The sequence below is a fragment of the Nomascus leucogenys genome, chromosome 14, assembly GCF_006542625.1.
Source record: "Nomascus leucogenys isolate Asia chromosome 14, Asia_NLE_v1, whole genome shotgun sequence".
Lineage (NCBI taxonomy): Eukaryota > Metazoa > Chordata > Mammalia > Primates > Hylobatidae > Nomascus > Nomascus leucogenys.
The window spans coordinates 41,480,960-41,502,869 of NC_044394.1; the positions used below are offsets into that span (position 1 = coordinate 41,480,960).

The 21,910-nt window shown below is 45.9% G+C and overlaps 1 protein-coding gene and 1 pseudogene across 4 annotated transcripts in view; both read left to right on the forward strand.

Moving 5' to 3' along the window:
* Positions 1 to 21,910, forward strand: part of SPECC1 (sperm antigen with calponin homology and coiled-coil domains 1) — a 295,377-nt gene that overhangs the window by 3,954 nt on the left and 269,513 nt on the right. The window lies entirely within an intron of this gene.
* On the forward strand, positions 20,645 to 21,261 carry LOC100599456 (annotated as a pseudogene).

A 21,910-nucleotide genomic window follows, 5' to 3' on the forward strand; every position in this document is an offset into this window, starting at 1 on the left:
AATGTCTATTAGATCCTGTTGTTCAGTGGTATTAAGTTCTTCTCAACTCCATGTTGATTTTTTTTGTCTAGTAGTTCTATCAGTTGTGAAGAGAGGGTGTTGAATCTCCAGGTAGAATGATTGATTTGCCTGTTTTTCTTTCAGGATCTTTTCTTGATCCTTTTATTCCTCTCTCTTGAAATTTTCTTTTCTCTGAAGTCTATTTTATGTGCTAATATAGCCACTCCTTTCTTTGATTAATGTTTTCATGATATATTTTATTCTTTTAATTTCAACCAACATATATTGGTATATTTAAAGCAGGTTTCTTTTTTGTTTTTCAACTGAGATGGAGTCTCACTCTGTGGTTCAGGCTGGAGTGGTACAATCTTGGCCCACTGCAACCTCTGCTGCCCGGGTTCAAGCAATTCTCGTGCCTCAGCCTCCTGAGTAGCTGGGACTACAGGCGTGTGCCACCATGCCTGGCTAATTTTTTTGTATTTTTAGTAGAGATGGGGTTTTACCATGTTGCCCAGGCTGGTCTGGAACTCCTGACCTCAGGTGATCCACCTGCCTCGGCCTCCCAAAGTGCTGGGATTACAGGCGTGAGTCACTGCGCCCGGTCTAAAGCAGGTTTCTTATAGCTATGTTTTTAAATTAACTCTGCTATCTCTGTCTTTTAATTGATATAATTAGAACATTTACATTTATGTAATTATTGATAGGTTAGGGCTTAAGTCTAACATTTTATTTATGTTTTTAAAAAATTTAGTTTGTCCTCCCTCTTTTTTTCGCTTTTTTTCTTGTCTTCCTATAGATTATTTGAATACTTTTTAGAATTCCATTTTGATTTATCTAAATTGTTTTGGTTATTCCCTTGTATAGTGTTGTTAGTGGTTGCTGTATTACATTATATGCGTATATATATACACACACACATACACATATATTTATATATATATATACACATATACACATATATTTATATATACTTATATGTGTGTATGTGTGTGTGTATACGTAACTTTTCACAGTGTTGTCATTTTACCACTTCAATGAAGTGTAGAAACCTATACTTTCCCCATTTATAATTCTCTACATACATTTAGAAGCACTTCAGACAGTTATAATTTTTGCTTCAACCATCAATATAATTTAGAAGTCTTAAGAGGAGATAGAAATTTTATTGTAATTACATGTATTTTTGCTTACTATGTTATTTCTTTCTTCCTGATGTTTCTGGATTCCTTCTTTCATCATTTTTCGGTCTGTGCTATGATCTTCCTTTTGCCATTCCTTTAGGGTAGATCTGCTGGCAACACGTTATCTTATTTTCCTTTATCTGAGAATGTCTTGATTTCCCATTGATTCTTGAAGGATATTTTTACTGAATCTAGAATTTTGTGTTGACACTTCTTTTCTTTCAGCACTTGAAAACTGTTGTGTCATTTCCTTCTGGCTTCCTTAATTTCTGATAAGAAATCTGTTATTTGAATTGTTCTTCCCTTATACATGAAGTGTTGTTTCACTTACTGCTTTCAAGACTTTTTGTCTTTTCGTCTTTTCAGAAGTTTGACTATGATGTATTTTGGTGTGGATTTTATTGGGCTTTTTATTTGGGGTTCAGCATTTCGAATCCGTAGGTTTATGTCTCTTGCCAAATTTGGAGAGTTTTCAGCTATTATTTTTTGAATACTTTTCCAGCTGTGCCCTCTTTGTCTCTTTCCTGGACCCTGATGACAAGAGTGTTAGATCTTTTATTTTAGTCTCAGAGGTCTTTGAGACTTTCTCCCTCACTCCTTCCCTCCCTCCTTCCCTCCCTCCTTCCCTTCCTTCCTTCCTTTCTCTTTTTCCATCATTCCTCCTGTTGCTCCTCTTTTTTCTTGTTTATTTTTTGGCCAGTCTATTTTCTTTCTGTTCTTCATATTGGGTAATTTCTATTGTTTTCTGTTGAAGTTCACTGATTATTTTGTCTGCTCCCTCCATTCTATGTTAAGTCTATCCATCCAATTTGGTTACTGTATTTTTCAATTCTAAAATTTCCATTAAAATATGTGTCTTTTTTTTTGAGAAGGAGTTTCGCTCTTGTTGCCCAGGCTGGAGTGCAATGTGCAGTAGCGGGATCTTGGCTCACTGCAACCTCTGCCTCTTGGGTTCAAGTGATTCTCCTGCCTCAGCCTCCTGAGTAACTGGGATTACAGGCATGCGCCACCATGCCTGGCTAATTTTGTATTTTTAGTAGAGACGGGGTTTCTCCATGTTGGTCAGGCTGGTCTCGAACTCTTGACCTCAGGTGATCTGCCTGCCTCAGCCTCCCAAAGTGCTGGGATTACAGGCCGTGAGCCACTGAACCCGGCCGAAATATATATCTTTTATTTCTTTGCCAAGATTTTTTTTTTCATTTGCTTGAAGCACATTTGTAGTTGTTTGTTGAGGCTTTTTTTTTTTTTTTTTTTTTTTTTGAAGACGAAGTCTTGCTTTGTCGCCGAGGCTGGAGTGCAGTGGCACCATCTCGGCTCACTGCAAGCTCCGCCTCCTGGGTTCACACCATTCTCCTGCCTCAGCCTCTCGAGTAGCTGGGACTACAGGCACCCACCACCATGCCTGGCTAATTTTTTTGTATTTTTAGTAGGGACAGGGTTTCACCATGTTAGCCAGGATGGTCTCCATCTCCTGACCTCATGATCTGCCCACCTCGGCCTCCTGAAGTGCTGGGATTACAGGCATGAGCCACTGCGCCCAGCCCATTGAGGCTTATGATATGTGCTTTAAAATCCTTTCAGGTAATTCTAATATCTGTGCTCTCTTAGTGCTAGTGTCTGTCAATTGTCTTTTCTCTTTCACTTTGGGATCTTCCTGGCTCTTAGTATAAGTGATCCTCAATGGAAACTTCAATGATTTCGATATTATGTTATCAGACTCTAGACCTTATTTAAACCTCCTGTTTTGGCAGGCTGTTTTGGACACCATTGTAGTAGAAGAAGGGGGACATCAGCTTGTTACTTCTAGATGGGGGTAAATATCCACGCTTTCTGCTCTGCTTCCATTGACACCCAATGGAGTGGGGGACCCCTGTTGCTGCTGAGTGGTTGTGGGTATTCTGGTTCCCTACTTGGTCTCCCTGATACCTCCCTGGCTGGGAGGGGTAGCAGTGCCTTGTGACTGCTTGCCACAGTGATTTCACTATTACCTTGGGGGAAGAGGGAGGAAAGGTGGCCTCGTTATCTCTGGGAAAAGGTTAAGTCACTGAATCTTCACTAGGTCTCCTCTGACATGACCCCAGCAGGGAGGGGAAGGAGGGCCTCATCACTCCTGGGTGGGAGTGGAAGTCCAGGTTCCCCTGACACTGCTGGGGGGTGAGGGATGGGCTCCTTATTACTGCCATGCAGGGGTAAAAGTCGCAGTCCTTACTCAGCCTTGGTGGGGGTGTTGGGTACCTTGGTATGTCCTCACAAGACTGGAAGTCTAGGCTCCCCGCTCAAGTTATTGCTGGTAAATGGGCAGTTACTGTCTAAATGTGTTCCATCTCATTAGACTGTCTCCTTCCTGGTCCTTTGGCTAGAGAGGGCAGGCTTTTCTTGGGGCTTTTCAGTCTGTGCCCCTTGGTGTTTTGAAGTTGCCTGCTTCTTCAGCTCCAAGTCTGAGATAATGAAGCAAAAAGAAGACCCAGTGAACCCATCACTGGGTTGTTCTGTGGGCCTCAAGGCACCTGGATAGTCTGCCTCCTCTTCTCCTTCCAAAACCTTCTTATATTTGTTTTATTTTTTGAGACGGAGTCTCGCTCTGTCGCCCAGGCTGGAGTGCAGTGGCGCAATCTCGGCTCACTGCAAGCTCCGCCTCCCAGGTTCACGCCATTCTCCTGCCTCAGCCTCTCCGAGTAGCTGGGACTACAGGCGTTCGCCACCGTGCCCGGCTAACTTTTTGTATTTTTTAGTAGAGACGGGGTTTCACCGTGGTCTCGATCTCCTGACCTCGTGATCCGCCCGCCTCGGCCTCTCAAAGTGCTGGGATTACAAGCGTGAGCCACCGCGCCCGGCCGTTATATTTGTTTTATATCTAGTGTTGAGGGTTTTTATCACCACTTAGTGGGAAGAACAGGGAAAAGTATGTCTGCTCTGTCCCTGGAGCTCAGGTCCACATCTTGCTTTTCGTTTGTTGTTTTTAAATAATTAGTTTTGTTTTTAAATGAAACTGAGTTTTCTTTGGAGAGGCCAAGCAGGTTGTCTGGTGGAGCGTCTCATGGTCAGAAGCTGTCCAGTTCTTCCCTTGTGATTAGCATCAAACAGTTTTGGCGAGAAGCTGTGTGGGTGATGCTGTATAGCTCCCACATCACAAGGAGGCATATAGTGTCAGGGGGCCCAGCTGGGGGTCACAGGAAGCGTGATCACATCTTCCTTCCTATATCTAATAAATTATCTGTGGTGTGAAACTCTGAGATCATGTGAGCATCCTCTTCCCAAGCAGCCTTTTACTCAGTGGTTTTAGCATGTCTAGTTGAACATATTAAGGTTTACAAAATAATTTTTCTAATTCTGTCGTTTCCTTTACATTTATTAGCTGGTATTCTTCCATGAAGAAGAGCTTTATCCAAAGCCACATCCTTTTATTCTCTTTTTAGTACCAATATGTATTTTAATTCATGTTTTATAATAATTACTGTCATATTTTTCTTGAAATTGTTCCACACAGGGCAAAGTGAGCTCCTTCTGGTTCACTCTTAGGTCCATTTAACATGACTTAATATTTGGGCAGTTCCTTGATTTCTGGGCAACATGAGATGTCCTAGACTCACCATGTTCATTTCATAGTCCACACCTAGAATCAGCTATTTCCCCAAGGAGCCCTGCTTCCTTTTAGTAAGGAATGGTATTGAGAAATGTAAATAAATTTCCAAGGGAGAAGAGTTTTCTAAGGGAAGATAAAGTATTGAATTATAGTAGTTACTCATAGTCACAACTGCTACTGTATTCTTGGTGACTTAGGCCCTCGTTTGAAGTTAGGGAGGTAGAGCTTCATGTGACAGTGATTTTTGTGCTTGTGTCTCTTCTACCTGGCTGACTTTCTTGGGAGCCAGGAGAGTATCTTTTCCATTTTTATATTCACAGTATTTAACACTGTTTCTGGAACAGAGGAGAATTTAGTAACTATTTGGACTTAAATTGTGCTAAACAGACTCCTAAGCTGTGCATCATAGAATCCAAGAATTTTTCTAATGTTCTGCCTGTGTGGAGAAGAGTAAGGATCTGGAAAGAAGTCACAGTGGAAATGTTCATAGGCTGTGGGCAAATTATTCAGTGTTTCAGAACTTGTTTCTCTTGCTGAATGGGAAGCATTTTACTGGCTTCAGCATGCTGAAAAAAAAAAAGGCTATAACAAGATCTGAGGCTGTTCTTACGAGGTAGTGGTAAAGTATAGGTACGGGATTTAGTTTGAACATTTAGGGAAGGTGACTTTCTAAGCTGTATATAGCTCACCCTAGAGGTGAATGGTACTGGATTTCAGCCTCTACTTGGGAGACGTGTGTTTCTTCTTTTGCTGACTCTGCTACTATATAGTTTTATGACCTTTAAGTCAGTCAGTTGCTCAATTTCTTTTCCTTATTTTCACCTGGAAAAGAGTGTGATGATGTTTTGAATTAAGACATAATAAGAAAAACATATAAAACCCTTTGATATGTAGCAATAAAATGAAAGAAGATGTATTATAAGCACAGAACTTGGCCATTATAAGTAGCAACAAAGGAAGCCTGGCGTCAGGTCCTAGGGTTTGTTTTTATTTGAAGGAGCTGTATGTCACATTTTAATAAGAGTTCCAAATGGTAGTTCCAGGCTGAGTCTAGCTTTGAGACTATAATGATAATGGGACTGTAAAGTTATGTTAAAATGGGTTTAGGCAGAAGGCACATGAAAAGTACATTTATTTATAACCGCATTTTGAGTGAAGGGATAGAACCTAAAAGGAAAGACTAAAATATTCAACGTGGTATTTATCAACTAAAGGGTGTGCTCACGCACGTGTGTGCATGTGTGCTGTGTGTGTTTATGATGAATAAGAACTCTTTTATTTCATCACCATTTGTTTAAACATGAAGTTTAAAGAAATTCTTTATTTCCTGAATTTTCTTTTTTCAAAAAGTAATTCTTGCTTGGGGTAAAAATTGCAAATAATATAGATACACAACTTAGTAAAACGTCTCAATATTCTGCTGACAGTTTTGTTTCTGTTCTTTCAGATGTTTTCTGTGCATACACTAGTCTTTTTTTTTTTTTTTTTTTGAGACGGAGTCTCGCTCTGTCACCCAGGCACCCAGGCTGGAGTGCAGTAGCGCGATCTCGGCTCACTGCAAGCTCTGCCTCCCGGGGTCACGCCATTCTCCTGCCTCAGCCTCTCCAAGTAGCTGGGACTACAGGTGCCTGCCACCACGCCCGGCTAATTTTTTGTATTTTTAGTAGAGACAGGGTTTCACCGTGGTCTCGATCTCCTGACCTCGTGATCCACCCGCCTCGGCCTCCCAAAGTGCTGGGATTACAAGCGTGAGCCACCGCGCCCGGCCTTAGATTTTTTTTTCCAGAAATTAGCTCATACTAACTATCATAAGCCCACCCTGCTGTTGCTTGAGTTTGTTTTCACGTAACACACAGCTTTTTATGTCCATCTGTGGACATCTGTATCACTCTTTTTGATGGTTGAATTCCTTGTATGTACCCTCATGTACCCAGTATCCTATTGAGAGGCATATTGATTATTTCTTGTTTTTTGCTATTATAAACAGTGCTGCAGTAAATATCATTTTGTGTGTATATCTGCTGTCTAATGTACTTTGGATTGATATCTAGGAGTGGAATTACTGAGACAAAAGTTGTGGATATTTATGTTTTGCCAGTTGTTCTAAAGAGTTGGTTAATTTGTAGGGCTGCGGATTCCTCATCTCAGATGACATAAGGTCCTTGTTACATTCTCTAGGTGCCCTGAGTTTCTCTCTCACATATGGTGGCTGTAATCAGTGGGCATTACAGGTGCCTTTGAGATGGTGTGACCCTTCCAGGGACATCTGTATCTTGCAGAATGTCTAAGTTGGTACATCCTAGCTCTCAGCACGTTCCTCTGACTGAGTCCAGACTTGGCAGGGTTGGCCAGGTGTGTGCTCATAGTTTGTGGTTTGAGACTGTGGCAGTTTTTCCTACTTTATCTGAGATGATGCTTTTATACCATGTTTATCAGTAATGTTTTTTGGGCTGGGGGTCACAGGTGAGGTGATGCAAAATAACTCCTACTCTCTTATTTTCAACTGGAAACTAATTTGTATCTTATTTTGTTTTGTCTGGCTTTTCCTCCCCTCCCTTAATTGGAAGATATGCTTATCTTTCTCAATTTATTGACTTGAGAAAGAAATCTTTTAGTTATACCTTTCTAAAAAAAAAAAACCATTAGCATAGTAATATTAATATCTTCACACTTCCTGTACCTTAATCTCCAGTTTTTGTGATGCTCTGAGAATTCTTTTTTTTTTTTTTAATTTTTTTTTTTTTGCACCCAAAAACAATAAACATTTTCTAAAAATACATACAAACAAAAAGATGCGTATCAAACATATTAGGAAGGTTACACATGGGAAGTCGGGGAATAGAAATGGGGGGTGGGAGTTAAAATAAGGTAGAGAGGGACTTTATGTGGATCAGTGATAATAACTCAATCCTCTATTTGACAAAGAAGAGGGAGAAGGAAGAGGAAGAAAAAGAAAGTGGGATAAAGGATCAGAAAGGGAGGAAAATAGAAAAAATTAGAGTATGACTCCAGGGTAGACCTGTTTTGTTGTCACTGAGTTGGTTGGTTGGTTTGTCTGTTGTATTTTTCATGTTTCGCCAAGTTGGCCAGACTGGTCTCGAACTCCTAGCCCGAAGTGATCAACCCACCTCGCCCCCCAGAGTGCCGGGACCACAGGCGTGAGCCACCACGTCCAGCCCCCACATTGCTTCTGGCCTCCATTGTAGACCTCCCAGACGGAGCGGCCGGGCAGAGGCGCTCCTCACTTCTTCCCAGACACGGGGCGGCCGGGCAGAGGCGCTCCTCACTTCCCAGACGGGGCAGCCAGGCAGAGACGCTCCTCACTTCTTCCCAGACGATAGGTGGCCGGGCAGAGGCGCCCCTCACTTCCCAGACAATGGGTGGCCGGGCAGAGGCGCTCCTCACTTCCCAGACGATGGGTGGCCGGGCAGAGGCGCTCCTCACTTCCCAGGCTATGGGTGGCCGGGCAGAGGCGCTCCTCACTTCCCAGGCGATGGGTGGCCGGGCAGAGGGGCTCCTCCCTTCCCGGACGGGGTGGCCGGGCAGAGGCGCTCCTCACTTCTTCCCGGATGGGGCGGCCAGGCAGAGGCGTTCCTCACTTCTTCCCGGATGGGGCGGCCGGGCAGAGGCGCTCCTCACTTCTTCCCGGACGTGGCGGCCGGGCAGAGGCGCTCCTCACTTCCCAGACGGGGCGGCCGGGCAGAGGCGCTCCTCACTTCTTCCCGGACGGGGCGGCCGGGCAGAGGCGCTCCTCACTTCCCGGACGGGGCGGCCGGGCAGAGGCGCTCCTCACTTCTTCCCGGACGTGGCGGCCGGGCAGAGGCGCTCCTCACTTCCCAGACGGGGCGGCCGGGCAGAGGCGCTCCTCACTTCTTCCCGGACGGGGCGGCCGGGCAGAGGCGCTCCTCACTTCTTCCCGGACGGGGCGGCCGGGCAGAGGCGCTCCTCACTTCTTCCCGGACGGGGCGGCCGGGCAGAGGCGCTCCTCACCTCCCAGACGATAGGTGGCCGGGCAGAGGCGCTCCTCATTTCACAGATGGGGCGGCCGGGCAGAGGCGCTCCTCACTTCCCAGACGGGGTGGCCGGGCAGAGGCGCTCCTCACTTCCCAGACGGTGGGTGGCCGGGCAGAGGCGCTCCTCACTTCCCAGAGGGGCGGCCGGGCAGAGGCGCTCCTCACTTCTTCCCGGATGGGGCGGCCGGGCAGAGGCGCTCCTCACTTCTTCCCGGACGGGGCGGCCGGGCAGAGGCGCCCCTCACTTCCCAGACGGGGCGGCCGGGCAGAGGCGCTCCTCACTTCTTCCCAGACGGGGCGGCCGGGCAGAGGCGCTCCTCACTTCTTCCCGGACGGGGCGGCCGGGCAGAGGCGCTCCTCACTTCTTCCCGGACGGGGCGGCCGGGCAGAGGCGCTCCTCACCTCCCAGACGATAGGTGGCTGGGCAGAGGCGCTCCTCATTTCACAGATGAGGTGGCCGGGCAGAGGCGCTCCTCACCTCCCAGACGGGGTGGCCGGGCAGAGGCGCTCCTCACTTCCCAGACGGTGGGTGGCCGGGCAGAGGCGCTCCTCACTTCCCTGACGGGGCGGCCGGGCAGAGGCGCTCCTCACTTCCCAGACGGTGGGTGGCCGGGCAGAGGCGCTCCTCACTTCTTCCCGGATGGGGCGGCCGGGCAGAGGCGCTCCTCACTTCTTCCCGGACGGGGCGGCTGGGCAGAGGCGCTCCTCACTTCCCAGACGGGGCGGCCGGGCAGAGGCGCTCCTCACTTCTTCCCGGATGGGGCGGCCGGGCAGAGGCGCTCCTCACTTCTTCCCGGACGGGGCGGCCGGGCAGAGGCGCTCCTCACTTCCCAGACGGGGCGGCCGGGCAGAGGCGCTCCTCACTTCTTCCCGGATGGGGCGGCCGGGCAGAGGCGCTCCTCACTTCTTCCCGGACGGGGCGGCCGGGCAGAGGCGCTCCTCTCTTCTTCCTGGACGGGGCGGCCGGGCAGAGGCGCTCCTCACCTCCCAGACGATAGGTGGCCGGGCAGAGGTGCTCCTCATTTCACAGATGAGGTGGCCGGGCAGAGGCGCTCCTCATTTCCCAGACGGGGTGGCCAGGCAGAGGCGCTCCTCACTTCCCAGACGGTGGGTGGCCGGGCAGAGGCGCTCCTCACTTCCCAGACGGTGGGTGGCGGGCAGAGGCTCTCCTCACTTCCCAGACGGGGTGGCCGGGCAGAGGCGCTCCTCACTTCCCAGACGGGGTGGCCGGGCAGAGGCGCTCCTCACTTCCCAGACGGTGGGTGGCCGGGCAGAGGCGCTCCTCACTTCCCAGACGGTGGGTGGCCGGGCAGAGGCGCTCCTCACTTCCCAGACGGTGGGTGGCCGGGCAGAGGCGCTCCTCACTTCCCAGACGGTGGGTGGCCGGGCAGAGGCGCTCCCCACTTCCCAGACAGGACGGCCGGGCAGAGGCGCTCCTCACTTCCCAGACGGGGCGGCCGGGCAGAGGCGCTCCTCACTTCCCAGACGGGGCGGCCGGGCAGAGGCGCTCCTCACTTCCCAGACGCGGCGGCCGGGCAGAGGCGCTCCTCACCTCCCAGACGATGGGTGGCCGGGCAGAGGTTCTCCTCACCTCCCAGACGGGGCAGCCGGGCAGAGGCGCTCCTCACTTCCCAGACGGGACGGCCGGGCAGAGGCGCTCCTCACTTCCCAGACGGGGCAGCCGGGCAGAGGCGCTCCTCACTTCTTCCCGGACGGGGCGGCCGGGCAGAGGCGCTCCTCACTTCTTCCCGGACGGGGCGGCCGGGCGGAGGCGCTCCTCACTTCTTCCCGGACGGGGCGGCCGGGCGGAGCTGCTCCTCACTTCCCAGACGGGGCGGCCGGGCAGAGGTGCTCCTCACTTCCCAGACGGGGCGGCCGGGCAGAGGTACCCCTCACCTCTTCCCAGACGGGGCGGCCAGGCAGAGGCGCTCCTCACTTCTTCCCGGACGGGGCGGCCGGGCAGAGGCGCTCCTCACTTCTTCCCGGACGGGGCGGCCGGGCAGAGGCGCTCCTCACTTCTTCCCGGACGGGGCGGCCGGGCAGAGGCGCTCCTCACTTCTTCCCGGACGGGGCGGCCGGGCAGAGGCGCTCCCCACGTCCCAGACGGGGCGGTGGCCGGGCAGGGGCTCGGGAGGCCGAGGCGGGCAGAGCACTTGGCGTCAGGAGCCGGCGAGCAGCGTGGCCAACATGGCGACCCTGCGCCTGCAGGCAAACGAGAAAAAGCAGGCAGCGGTGGCGTGCGGCGGCAGTCCCAGGCAGTCCGCGGCGTGGGCAGTAGCGAGCTGAGTAGATTGCAGCCTGGGCCACAGAGGGAAAGAAAGAAAGAAAGAAAGAAAGAAAGAAAGAGAGGAAGGGAGGAAGGGAGGAAGGGAGGAGAGAATTCTTTTTTAAAAATTTAAATTTAAATTTTTTTTTAGGGACAGTTTCTTGCCGTGTTGCCTAGGCTGGGTCTTGAACTCCGGTCTCCAGTGATCCTCCCACCTCAGCCTCCTGAGTAGCTGGGATTGCAGATTCGAGCCTCAGTGCCTGGCAGAATTTTTGTTATTGTTACGAATTAATATTATTTTTACATTGTTAATTTTTTCTTTCTAGGCTTCTTAAAATTATATCTAATTTTCTATCCATAGTTAACCCAGGCCATGAGATTTAATTCTGTGCCTAACTGGAACTGGTACTACTGTTAGTTCATTCATTGATAACATTGAATACCCTGAACTATGCACTGTTCTATGTGCTTGGGATAAAGAAATGAATAAATAGACAGAAATCCCTGCCCCTCTAGAGTTTATGTACTAGAGGGGATGGCAAACAATGAATGTAATGAATGAGTAAGTCTTACAATATGTTATAAGAGAACAAGTGCTAAATTGTAAGCATAAAAGTGGAATAGGGTGAGTGAGGTCCATGGGGTCAAGGGGAGTATGTAGAATTTAAATAGGGTGGTCAGGGAGGGCCCCATTGAGATGCTGACATTTGAGCAGTGACCTAGAGTAGGTAAGGGAGTTAACTCACTGCAGGTGAAGGAGGCAGCCAGAGCCAAGACTCAAGGAGTCGCCTTCCTGATGTGTAGGAGGGGCAGTGAGGAGGCCAGGGCTGGTAGGGTATGCAGGAGACATGTCACAAGGACCCAGAGGGCACGTGGGATGGGGGTTGGGAAGGGCTTTGTAGACCATTGTGCACTGGAGGGCTCTGACTTGGGTGTCGATGTGGTCACTCTGCCATGCTGAGAGCAGACTCCAGGAGACAAGACTGGGAGGAGGAAAAGGAGCTGACTATTGCAGGAAAGCCAGGCAAGAGATGTTGGTAGATGGGACCAGGCTGATTTGAAGTTGTGAAGTTCCCATTGATGAGCACATTAAGTACGTTTAACTTTCGGTCGGCTGGGTTAGGACTACATTTTTCTCAAGGATTCTTGAGTGTGAGAATGCTTGCGTTCTTTCATGTCATAAATGCTTGTGTTCTTTCATGTCTTTCATGGCTTTTGCTGCCTTTAAATAATGCATGACATTCTAACTTGGTAAAGATGTGTTGGGTCACTTCTCTCCCTTCTGGCTCAGTAGGCAGAAGTCTTTTGTCTTCAGACTCCAGTGTTCTGGAGAAGACTGCAGATGGTCTACCTTTTTCCGCGTTATGGGCCACCCACCTCTTTCTCTGTGTTGGTAGAATCTCCAGCCTTGCTAGATGTGTCTTGCCCTGGTTGGACTCTACTTATTTTTCTTGGCATATGCTGAACCCTTTCAAGCTATAGATTCAGTTACTCAATTTCAGGAAAGTTTTCCTGTATTATATCTTAAATTTTCTTTTCCTGTCCCATTTGTTTTGTTCTCTTCGGAATTAGCAGTTTTGTGTCTGTTGGATCTTTATCTCTTGTATCTAACATTTTTTTTTTTTTTTGAGATAGAGTCTCACTCTGTTGCCCAGGCTGGAGTGCGTGGCGTGATCTCGGCTCACTGCAAGCTCTGTCTCCCGGGTTCACGTCATTCTCCTGCCTAATCTCCCGAGTAGCTGGGACTACAGGTACCTGCCACCACGCCCATCTAACTTTTTGTATTTTTAGTAGAGATGGGGTTTCACCATGTTAGCCAGGATGGTCTCGATCTCCTGACCCTGTGGTCCCCCCGCCTCAACCTCTAACATCTTTTTAATCACTTTCATGGATTTCCTATATTCCATTTCCCCAAATGAATCTCCGCTTTCTCTGACTTCTTCAGCAATTCCACTTCACTTCTTACCCTTCTTCATGTAATGTTCTTCAGATAATGGTGTTAGTGCTTTTCTCCATTGGTGTCCTTGACTCATCCCTTATTTTCCTTCAGTAAGGAGCAGGGCCCACAGGGCAGGATATTCCTTGCTTTAACCTCTCACTAAGCTGAGATAAATTTGAAAACGGCTCAAGATCTAGAGAAGTGAGTCTTGATTCTTGTAGTCTTCCCTCAATTTTGTTCAGCAAATTCCTGTCTCAGAAATAGCCTTTGTGTCTGTTGCTCAGGGTTGAGGCCATTCTCTACTTTCATTATAGGTTGAATTTCCTTCTCTGTTTTGACTTTAACAGAAGGGGAGAGTAGATATTTTTTCTTTTGTAAGAATTCCCAGGGCCGGGCGTGGTGGCTCATGCCTGTAATCCCAGCACTTTGGAGCCTGAGGTTTGTGGATTGCTTGAGCCTGGAGTTTGAGATTAGCCTAGGCAACATAGTGAGACCCTGTATACACAAAAATACAAAAATTAGCATGATGGCATGTGCCTGTAGTCCCAGCTACTCAGGAGGCTGAGGTGGGAGGATTGCTTGAACCCAGGAGGTCGAGGCTGCAGTGAGCTGAGATCATACCACGGCATTCCAGCCTGGATGACAGAGTGAGACCCTGTCTCAGAAAAGAAAAAAAAAAAAAGAATTCCCAGACACATCGCTTAAAAACTATCTTTTGTGAAAAATAATATATTATAGTATTTAAAATTCAACATGTTTAACAGGAGGAAGGAGGGAAAAGAAGATTTTCTTCTGCCCCTGTCCCTTGGCTCCCAGTTCCCAGCCCTGGGAAGCGCAACCATATAGAACACATTCCTAGAGTGGAATTGCTTTGTCAAAGGATATATGCGTTTGTACATTTGATAGACACTGCCAAATTGCTGTCCATAGAAGCCATCAGTATATATATGCTATCAGCAAAAAATGAGAGTGCCAATTTCCTCACATTCTCACCAACATGATGACATTCGAAGCTTTTCAGATTTTTGCCATTCTAATAGGTAAAATAGATTTGAAAGTTTTATTTTGCATTTCCTGTTAATACAGGTGGTTGAGGAGCCAGGCGCGGTGGAGCACACCTGTAGTCCTGGTACTATCATTTGAGCCCAGGAGTTTGAGCCCAACCTGGGCAACATAGTGAGACCCCATCTCTCAAAAAATAAATAAGTAAAAGTCAGTCTGAGCATCTTATGTGCTGAAGAGCCATTTGTATTCTCTGTGAACTACCTGTTCATTACCTATCACATGTTTATTTTTGGTTAGTGGTGGTTTTTTTCTTTGGGTTTATATAGGTACTCTTTATATGTAGGAAAATTAACTCTGTCTGGATATGAGTCAGATTTTGTTTTCCCAGTTCGTTCAGCTATGATTATTTAGCTGTGTTTGTGCTATGTTTTAGGCATGTAGAAAGATTTGGTTTGTATGTAGGTGATTTTCTCTTTTATAACTTCGGGGTTTTTATATTATAGGCATCCTAAGAGTCCGAGGATTCTATGGTGTTTTCTTCTGCTAATTGTACTATTTTCATTTTTTTTCTTTTCTTTCTGTATTTTTATTTATTTATTTGTTTTGAGTTGGAGTTTTGCTCTTGTCGCCCAGGTTGGAGTGCAATATCTCAGCTCACCGCAACCTGTGCCTCCCTGATTCAAGCTATTCTCCTGCCTCAGCCCCCCGAGTAGCTGGCATTACAGGCATGTGCCACCATGCCTGGCTAATTTTGTATTTTTAGTAGAGATAGGGTTTCTCCATGTTGGTCAGGCTGGTCTCGAACTCCTGACCTCAGGTGATCTGCCCACCTTGGCCTCCCAAAGTGCTGGAATTACAGGTGTGAGCCACCGCGCCCAGCCAGTTTTTTTCTTTTAAATATTTGGTGCTCCTCACCAACATGGCACATGTATACATATGTAATAAACCTGCACATTGTGCACACGTACCCTAGAACTTAAAGTATAACTTAAAAATAAATAAATATTTGGTGCTCCTTCAGTTACTCCTGGTGTTAGGAGTAAAGTAGGGTGCCCGACTGTGTTTTTCCAGATGCCTATCCTGCTGTCTGAACACCATTTGTTGGTTCCTTTGGAACACCAGCTTTATCATATATTAAATTCCTGTATATGTTTGAACCTAATTCTTGGTCTAGTGCATGTCTGTCTACTCATGTACCAATATCAAACCTTCACTTACCTACTTTGAATTGATTTTGCTGAAAGAAGTAAGGATTCTTGGGTGGTCCTTCTATATTCTCCTACCCTGGCTCCTTGGTAATGTGGAAAATGAATTTTCAGGTAAAATTGGCAGAGGACAGTAGGATGGTTTTTGTTCTGGAGTATATTAACATGAACTGGCCCAACTTAGGCTCACATTTGATAGCTTCATCTTAGTAAGCATCCTCTTTTGGTTATATAAACTGGCTGTGGATATTCTCCAGGGAAAAAGTTACTACTAATTCTTAGAAAAGTAATGTATACATGAGCTGGTAAAGAGGAACTTCTTTAAGCACAGTTTTAGAGTTATAGAAGCATATATTTGTAGTTATAATCTTGCAAGTTTGCTAACTGCTTTACTGAAAATAGCGTGCATGGAAAAACATAGCACATTATGTCCCAAATAAGCATTTGGTTCTTTCTTTCTTTTTTTTTTTTTTCTTCAGACAGAGTCTTGCTTTGTTACTCAGGCTGGAGTGCAGTGGTGCAATCTTGGCCCACCGCAACCTCTGCCTTCTGGGTTTAAGCAGTTCTCCTGCCTCAGCTTCCTGAGTAGCTGGGGTTACAGGGACCTGCCACCATGCCTGGATAATTTCTGTATTTTCAGTAAAGACAGGTTTCACCATGTTGGCCAGGCTGGTCTTGAACCCATGACCTCAAGTGATCTGCCCGCCTCGGCCTCCCAAAGTGCTAGGATTACAGGTGTGAGCCACTGTGCCCAGCTAGCACTTGGTTATTTCTTTAAAAAATGTATTTGAATTCTGTCCTGAATTTGTTATATGCTTTCTTTTAAAATATATGTTTAGGTAAACATCTGTTTTAGTGCTTTTTCTTCCTTTGAATTTTTTTCATTTATTTGTTCATTCAACAAATATTTATTAATTACTTGCTCTGTGCTAGACAGCATTTTAGGTACTGATATTCAGCAGACAAGGATCTTGCTTTTATTGAGTTTATAATCTAGTGGGGGAGATCAGCAATAAATAAGTTGTCAGGATGTGATTAGTTTTATGGAGAAAATCAAGTAGGGTGGGGTGAAAGTGACTCACTTTGGGGGCAGCATCCAGTAGGAGGTCAATATAGTTATACTTAGCATTAGTTACCTTTTATTAGAAAGGCGGCATGGGAAAATAGGCGAATCATGGACTTCAGAGTTTGATATGCTCCTGGACAAATCTCAGATTTTCTACATGCAGGTTGTGTGGCCCTGAGGAAATTACCTAACCTCTCTGACCCCCATTTCCCCAACTGTCCAAAGGCAAAAAAAGAATACTTGACTCATAGTGGGTTATTAAGGATTAAATGTGACAACTTCAACAAAAAACCCTAGAAGAATGTTTGACCCGTAATAGTCACTTTATAAATAGCAGCTAAAATATTATCACTTCATCACTTTATTCATTAAAAGTTTTTAAAAAGTTTCCCCATTATTTCATTAGTTTTAATATCATGTGCCTAATAAGATGGTAGGTTTTAACAAAAGCACCGTTAAATAGCCATTTGTGCCAAATGTTGCCATGGTAACTGCTAAAATGGGGGAACTGCTGGTATTAGTGTATTCATTTCCATGAATTGTCATAGTTTAATGTTCATCTACAGTTGGTCATGTTTTGTTGAGGTCATAACAGAAAAGGAACTACATTTGTATTGAACATTGTATTAGAACAAATTTTAGTACCTCTGAAAAGTCATACATCAAAGAATCTAGACAAAAAACCAGAGTTCTAGCTCAGAAACACCAGCACTACCACTGTTTCATCTGTCCCACGTTGAGGAATATGACAGACTCTGGTTCAAAGATACTTTAACGCCTTATCCATACTACCAGAGGCCCAGGCTGAGATTCTACTAGACCACAGGCTGGGAGCAGTGACATCTCCAAGATACCAAGTCTGTCAGAGTCACTGATAGAGATTTCCATAGAGGAGGTTCTCAGGCCTAACTGAAGGCATCACTTCTTAGATAGGTGGCCCAATCAAACACTACCCAAGGAAGGAGCATGGGCTCTAGAGAGGTTTGGGAACAGGGTAGCAGATATGCCAGAATGCTGAAACCTGGAACAGGCCAGGAAGACAAAACAGCAGTCTGCACGTAGCAAAAAGAGAAGGTAGGAAGGTACAGGTAACAACAAAATGGATTTGAGATGAGAATCTCAATGTGAGGTCACATCTGTATTCCTGACACACACAGTTTGTTACCTATCCGTTTGCCGTAGAGACAGGGCCATACTAAATAGCACCCATTCTTATTTTCCTTATCCCTCAAACAAAGAAGTGTCCCTCCCTTGGCCCCAAGTCCATGGGTAAGGGATTCTGCCAAGACCTTTGTCAACTATCCCCTATCATTTATGTTTTTTACTTCTCCCTGTTTACTGATTTATTCTCCCTCTACCTCAAAACATGCTCATATGCTTCCTTTCTTTAAAAAAGAATTCCACCGAAATCTCCTACTCTGACCTCTAACTCAATAGTTAAAGTTCCTTTCATGGCTCACTTTTCAGGGGGAATCTGACTCCACTTCTTTTACCTTTCAATTCCTCCTTAATTCTGTGATCTCCTTAATTCCGTGATCTTCCTCTATTCTTGCTAAAGTCATGACCATCTACGGGTATGTTCCTTGCCTGTTGGACATTTGAATGTCTCAGGCATTTCAAGTTCAGCATTAATTGAACCCACTATCCACTTCCATAGTGTGATGATTTTTAAATATATCCACAAATTCTTTGACACTTCTTATTTCAAGAGGTGGAGCTTAGTTCCTTTTCTAATTAATAGAATAAGGCAGAAGTGAGAGTGTTAGGAGTAGGTCCATAGTGTTAGGAGTAGGAGTAGGAAGAACACTGTGGCTTCCTCCTTGCTGTCTCTCAGATCACTCGTGCTGAGAGAAGCCAGCTACCAGATGGGGAGGATGTTCCAGCAATGCTATAGAGAGGCTCACTTGGCAATGAATTGAGATCTCTTGCCAACAACCAGCACTGCCTTGTCAGGCAGGTGAGTGAACTCCTTGGAAGTGGACCCCCCAGCCCCAGTTGAGCCTTCAGATGATGCACCCCCAGCTGACATCTTGATTGCAACCTCATGAGAAACTCTGAGCCAGAACCAGCCAGCTAAGCCTATCTTAGATTCCTGACCCACAGAAACTGGGAGATAAGCCTTTGTGTTTTAAGCTGCTAAATGGTTGTCAGTGATTTGCTACACACCACTATATAACCAGTACACATGGCAAACCTTCCGTATTCCCAGTCCTAGGGAAAACAAGGAAACAACTCCTTCCTCTCCAAGATATAACTGGTGATCAAGTTCTGTTATTTTCATCTAGGTATCTGTTGATTCAGCCTGTTCTGATTTTCCTGGTCACTTTCTCAGTTCATTATTTATCATCTAGACTGTTTCAGTTGCCTCTTAACAAGTTTCTTGCCTCCAGCTTCACTCCCTTTTAATCTATTCCCCATACTGCCATAAAAAATCATTCTAAAATGTGAATTTGAGCATCTTTCTTCTTTGATCGAATTGTCCCCATTGACTAGAGTTAATCAAGCCCAGTCATCTTAAGCAATGCAGGCAAAGCTGTTTGAGGTTTGATCCCACCGTGCTTTCCAGCTCCTGTCTCTCCTGCAGCAGGGAGTTCAGCCATCAGAAATGGCCGGTGGGTCCCAGAATCTCCCAAGGCTTTTCTTCTTTCTGTGATTTGGCGTGTGCAGTTCTCTCTAGTTTTGGAAGGCTTTCACCGACTCTTTGATGCTTTCTCTATTTTCTGAAAGTTAGGCATTCTTCCTTTCTTCTGCAGTCCCCAGTGGATACCTGTGTAATTGCTGTGATCACATCACTGTCATTGTTTGTCTCCCGATGTCTGTTTTTCAGTTAGACCAAGAATCCCACTAGATGAGGGTTGATGCTCTGTTCATCTCTTTTTTGTTGGTGTTCTTGCATGTCTGATCTTTTAAAATGTTTTATATTCTTTACTTTTTCTTTTTTTTTGCGGGGGCGGGTGGTGGTGTCTTACTCTGTCATCTGGGCTGGAGTACAGTGGCGTAATCACGGCTCACTGCAGCCTTGACCTCCTGGGCTCAAGCAATCCTCCCACCTCAGCCTCCCTAGGAGCACACCTCCACAGCTGGCTAATTTTTGTATTTTCTGTAGAGACAGGGTTTCACCATGTTACTCAGGCTAGTCTTGAACTCCTGGGCTTGATATTCTTTTTTTATTTTACTGTGGTAAGAACACTTAACCACATTTGTGGATCTACTACATTTGTTGATCTACTCTCAATACATTTTTAAGTGTATAATACATTATTGTTGACTCTAGGTACAGTGTTGTACAGCTGATCTTGAGAGCTTATTCATCTTGCTTAACTGCAACGTTATGTTCGTTGATTAGTAACTCTGCGTTTCCCTCCCTGCAGCTCCAGGTAACCTCCATTGTACTCTTTGATTCTATGAATTTGTCTATTTTTGGTATCTCATATAAGTGGAATCGTGCAGTGTTTGTCTTTCTATGACTGCCTTATTTCATTAGCAAAATGTCCTCAAGATTCATCCATGCTGTTGCATGTTATAGAATTTCCTTTTTTTTTTAGAGGCTGAATAGTACTCCATGGTATGTATATACCACCTATTGTCTACCCCTTCATCCACTGATGGGCATTTAGTTGTTTCCACATCTTAGTTTTACTTCTTTGAGGAACCTGCATACTCTTTTCCACAGCAGCTGCTCCATTTTACATTCTCATAAACACTGCACAAAAGTTCCAGTTTCTCTACATCCTCACCAATACTTGTTGTCTTTTGATTTTTTGGTAATAGTCATCCTGGCAATGTGTGTTCTGTTCATTTTAAGTCTCTAGCAACTAATGGGATATTTGAACAGGGTGTCTGAAACTTTTAGTCTAGCAGATAGGGAATTTCACATTAGCAGAGTCAGAATATAAAAATGTGACTTTACCTCTCTATACATGATCATTACTTCACTCTCTAGCCATTGTTTTTCACTAAAGGCAGTGAAGATCTTTGGGGATGAGGGTTCTGGCCCCGTCACTGATGCTTTCATTGGCCATGAAGGCTTTGCTGGTTTTTGGTGCCATCCATTCCTCTGTGTTCCCTTTTCTCTTTATGTTAATCCCACTGGGCCCCCTTCCTTTCTGACTGTGAGAGTTCTCCAGGCTTGCAGGCTTGTGCTCAGCTGTTTCAGTGCCTCTCTGGGGCATGCACCCTGGGAAGTGCTGTGTGGGTCTCAGACCCACCCTCCTGGTGCGTGGGCCTGCTTAAGGCTGAGCCTCTTTAGGAGGACTGCACTCTGGGAGGTACCAGTGATGTGTCTGGGATTTCTGTTAGCTAGATCTCTCATAAATTGCAAGTCTTAGTTTGGGATGGAAAGAGGTAGAGGATCTGGACTTTTCAGAGACTTAGCAGCATCTTTAAAAGAAAAATACTTAGTTCTTCCAGTGGAAAGCTGTGGGTTCCAAGAGCTATCTGCTGTGCATTTATGGGCCTATTTTAGAGCAGAATACCAAAATATTCACCATAATTTTAAAAATAAATATTAAATAAGTACAAAATTGGTACAGCCTGCCAGGAGCTCAGTGTGCAATGGTGACATCCAGCCTGTGAGGCCACCTGGTGCGGCTTGGGAACCTGCAGAAGCCTGCACTGAAGCCCAGCAAATCCCTCGTCCTAGCTAACTGCAGCAAGGACTGGCGTCCGGAGAAGGGCGAGGCCGCTTGTATCACGGAGTGTCAGCTTGCTGGAAGCCGAATGAATTCCGCGATGATATGTGCGGAAAAGAGATCCAGGACTTTTTCGACGGTGCTTCAAGGACTTAGGAAGCCCAAAAAATGAGATCAATACAGGAGACCCTGGGAGAGTCTGGGAGTTTACCTCCCAATAAATTGAATAAGTTGTCACAGAGGTTTCCTAACAGACCTCACCTAAGCTTAAAATGGAGAAGCATTTTCGATGGTTTCTGGACTATAGCTTCTGACAATTATGCAGAGGCATTTTACAGACATTTGCATTGCTATGACCTCTTTGAAGGATAAGATGAGGAAAAACACTTTTTCTAACCTTTGGAATCATAGTATGGGTAGAAGTTATGTTTTATCTTGAAATAAAATCCTCTGAAGAGAAAAAAATAATTAAAAAATTAATTATACTTGTTTTATATTTATAGGAGAGATCACATTGTTTGTGATCTTTGATAGTATCTGTAGCCCAGGACAAATTTCCAAAGCCCTTCCATTTCTTTTCTTACTCTGTTTGCATTGAAATAGAAAGCCGAAACCAGAATTAGAGGTCATCAGGAATGATGGATGAGTGTTTTGACTCTAACGGATCAATCTGGATATGTGTTCAGATTACATATGGATGTAGAGATTATAGTGAAATTTTTTTTACTGAAGGCCACGTTCAGCATTCTTTCAGCTGCTGAGTTAACAAGCATGTCAAACTTAAAAACAGGAAGGTTGGTCGGGTGCGGTGGCTCATGCCTGTAATCCCAGCACCTTGGGAGGCTGAGGCAGGTGGATCACGAGGTCAGGAGATCGAGACCATCCTGGCTAACACGGTGAAACCCCATCTCTACTAAATTAGCTGGGCGTGGTGGCGGGCGCCTGTAGTACCAGCTGCTCAGGAGGCTGAGGCAGGAGAATGGCGTGAACCCGGGAGGCAGAGCTTGCAGTGAGCCGAGAT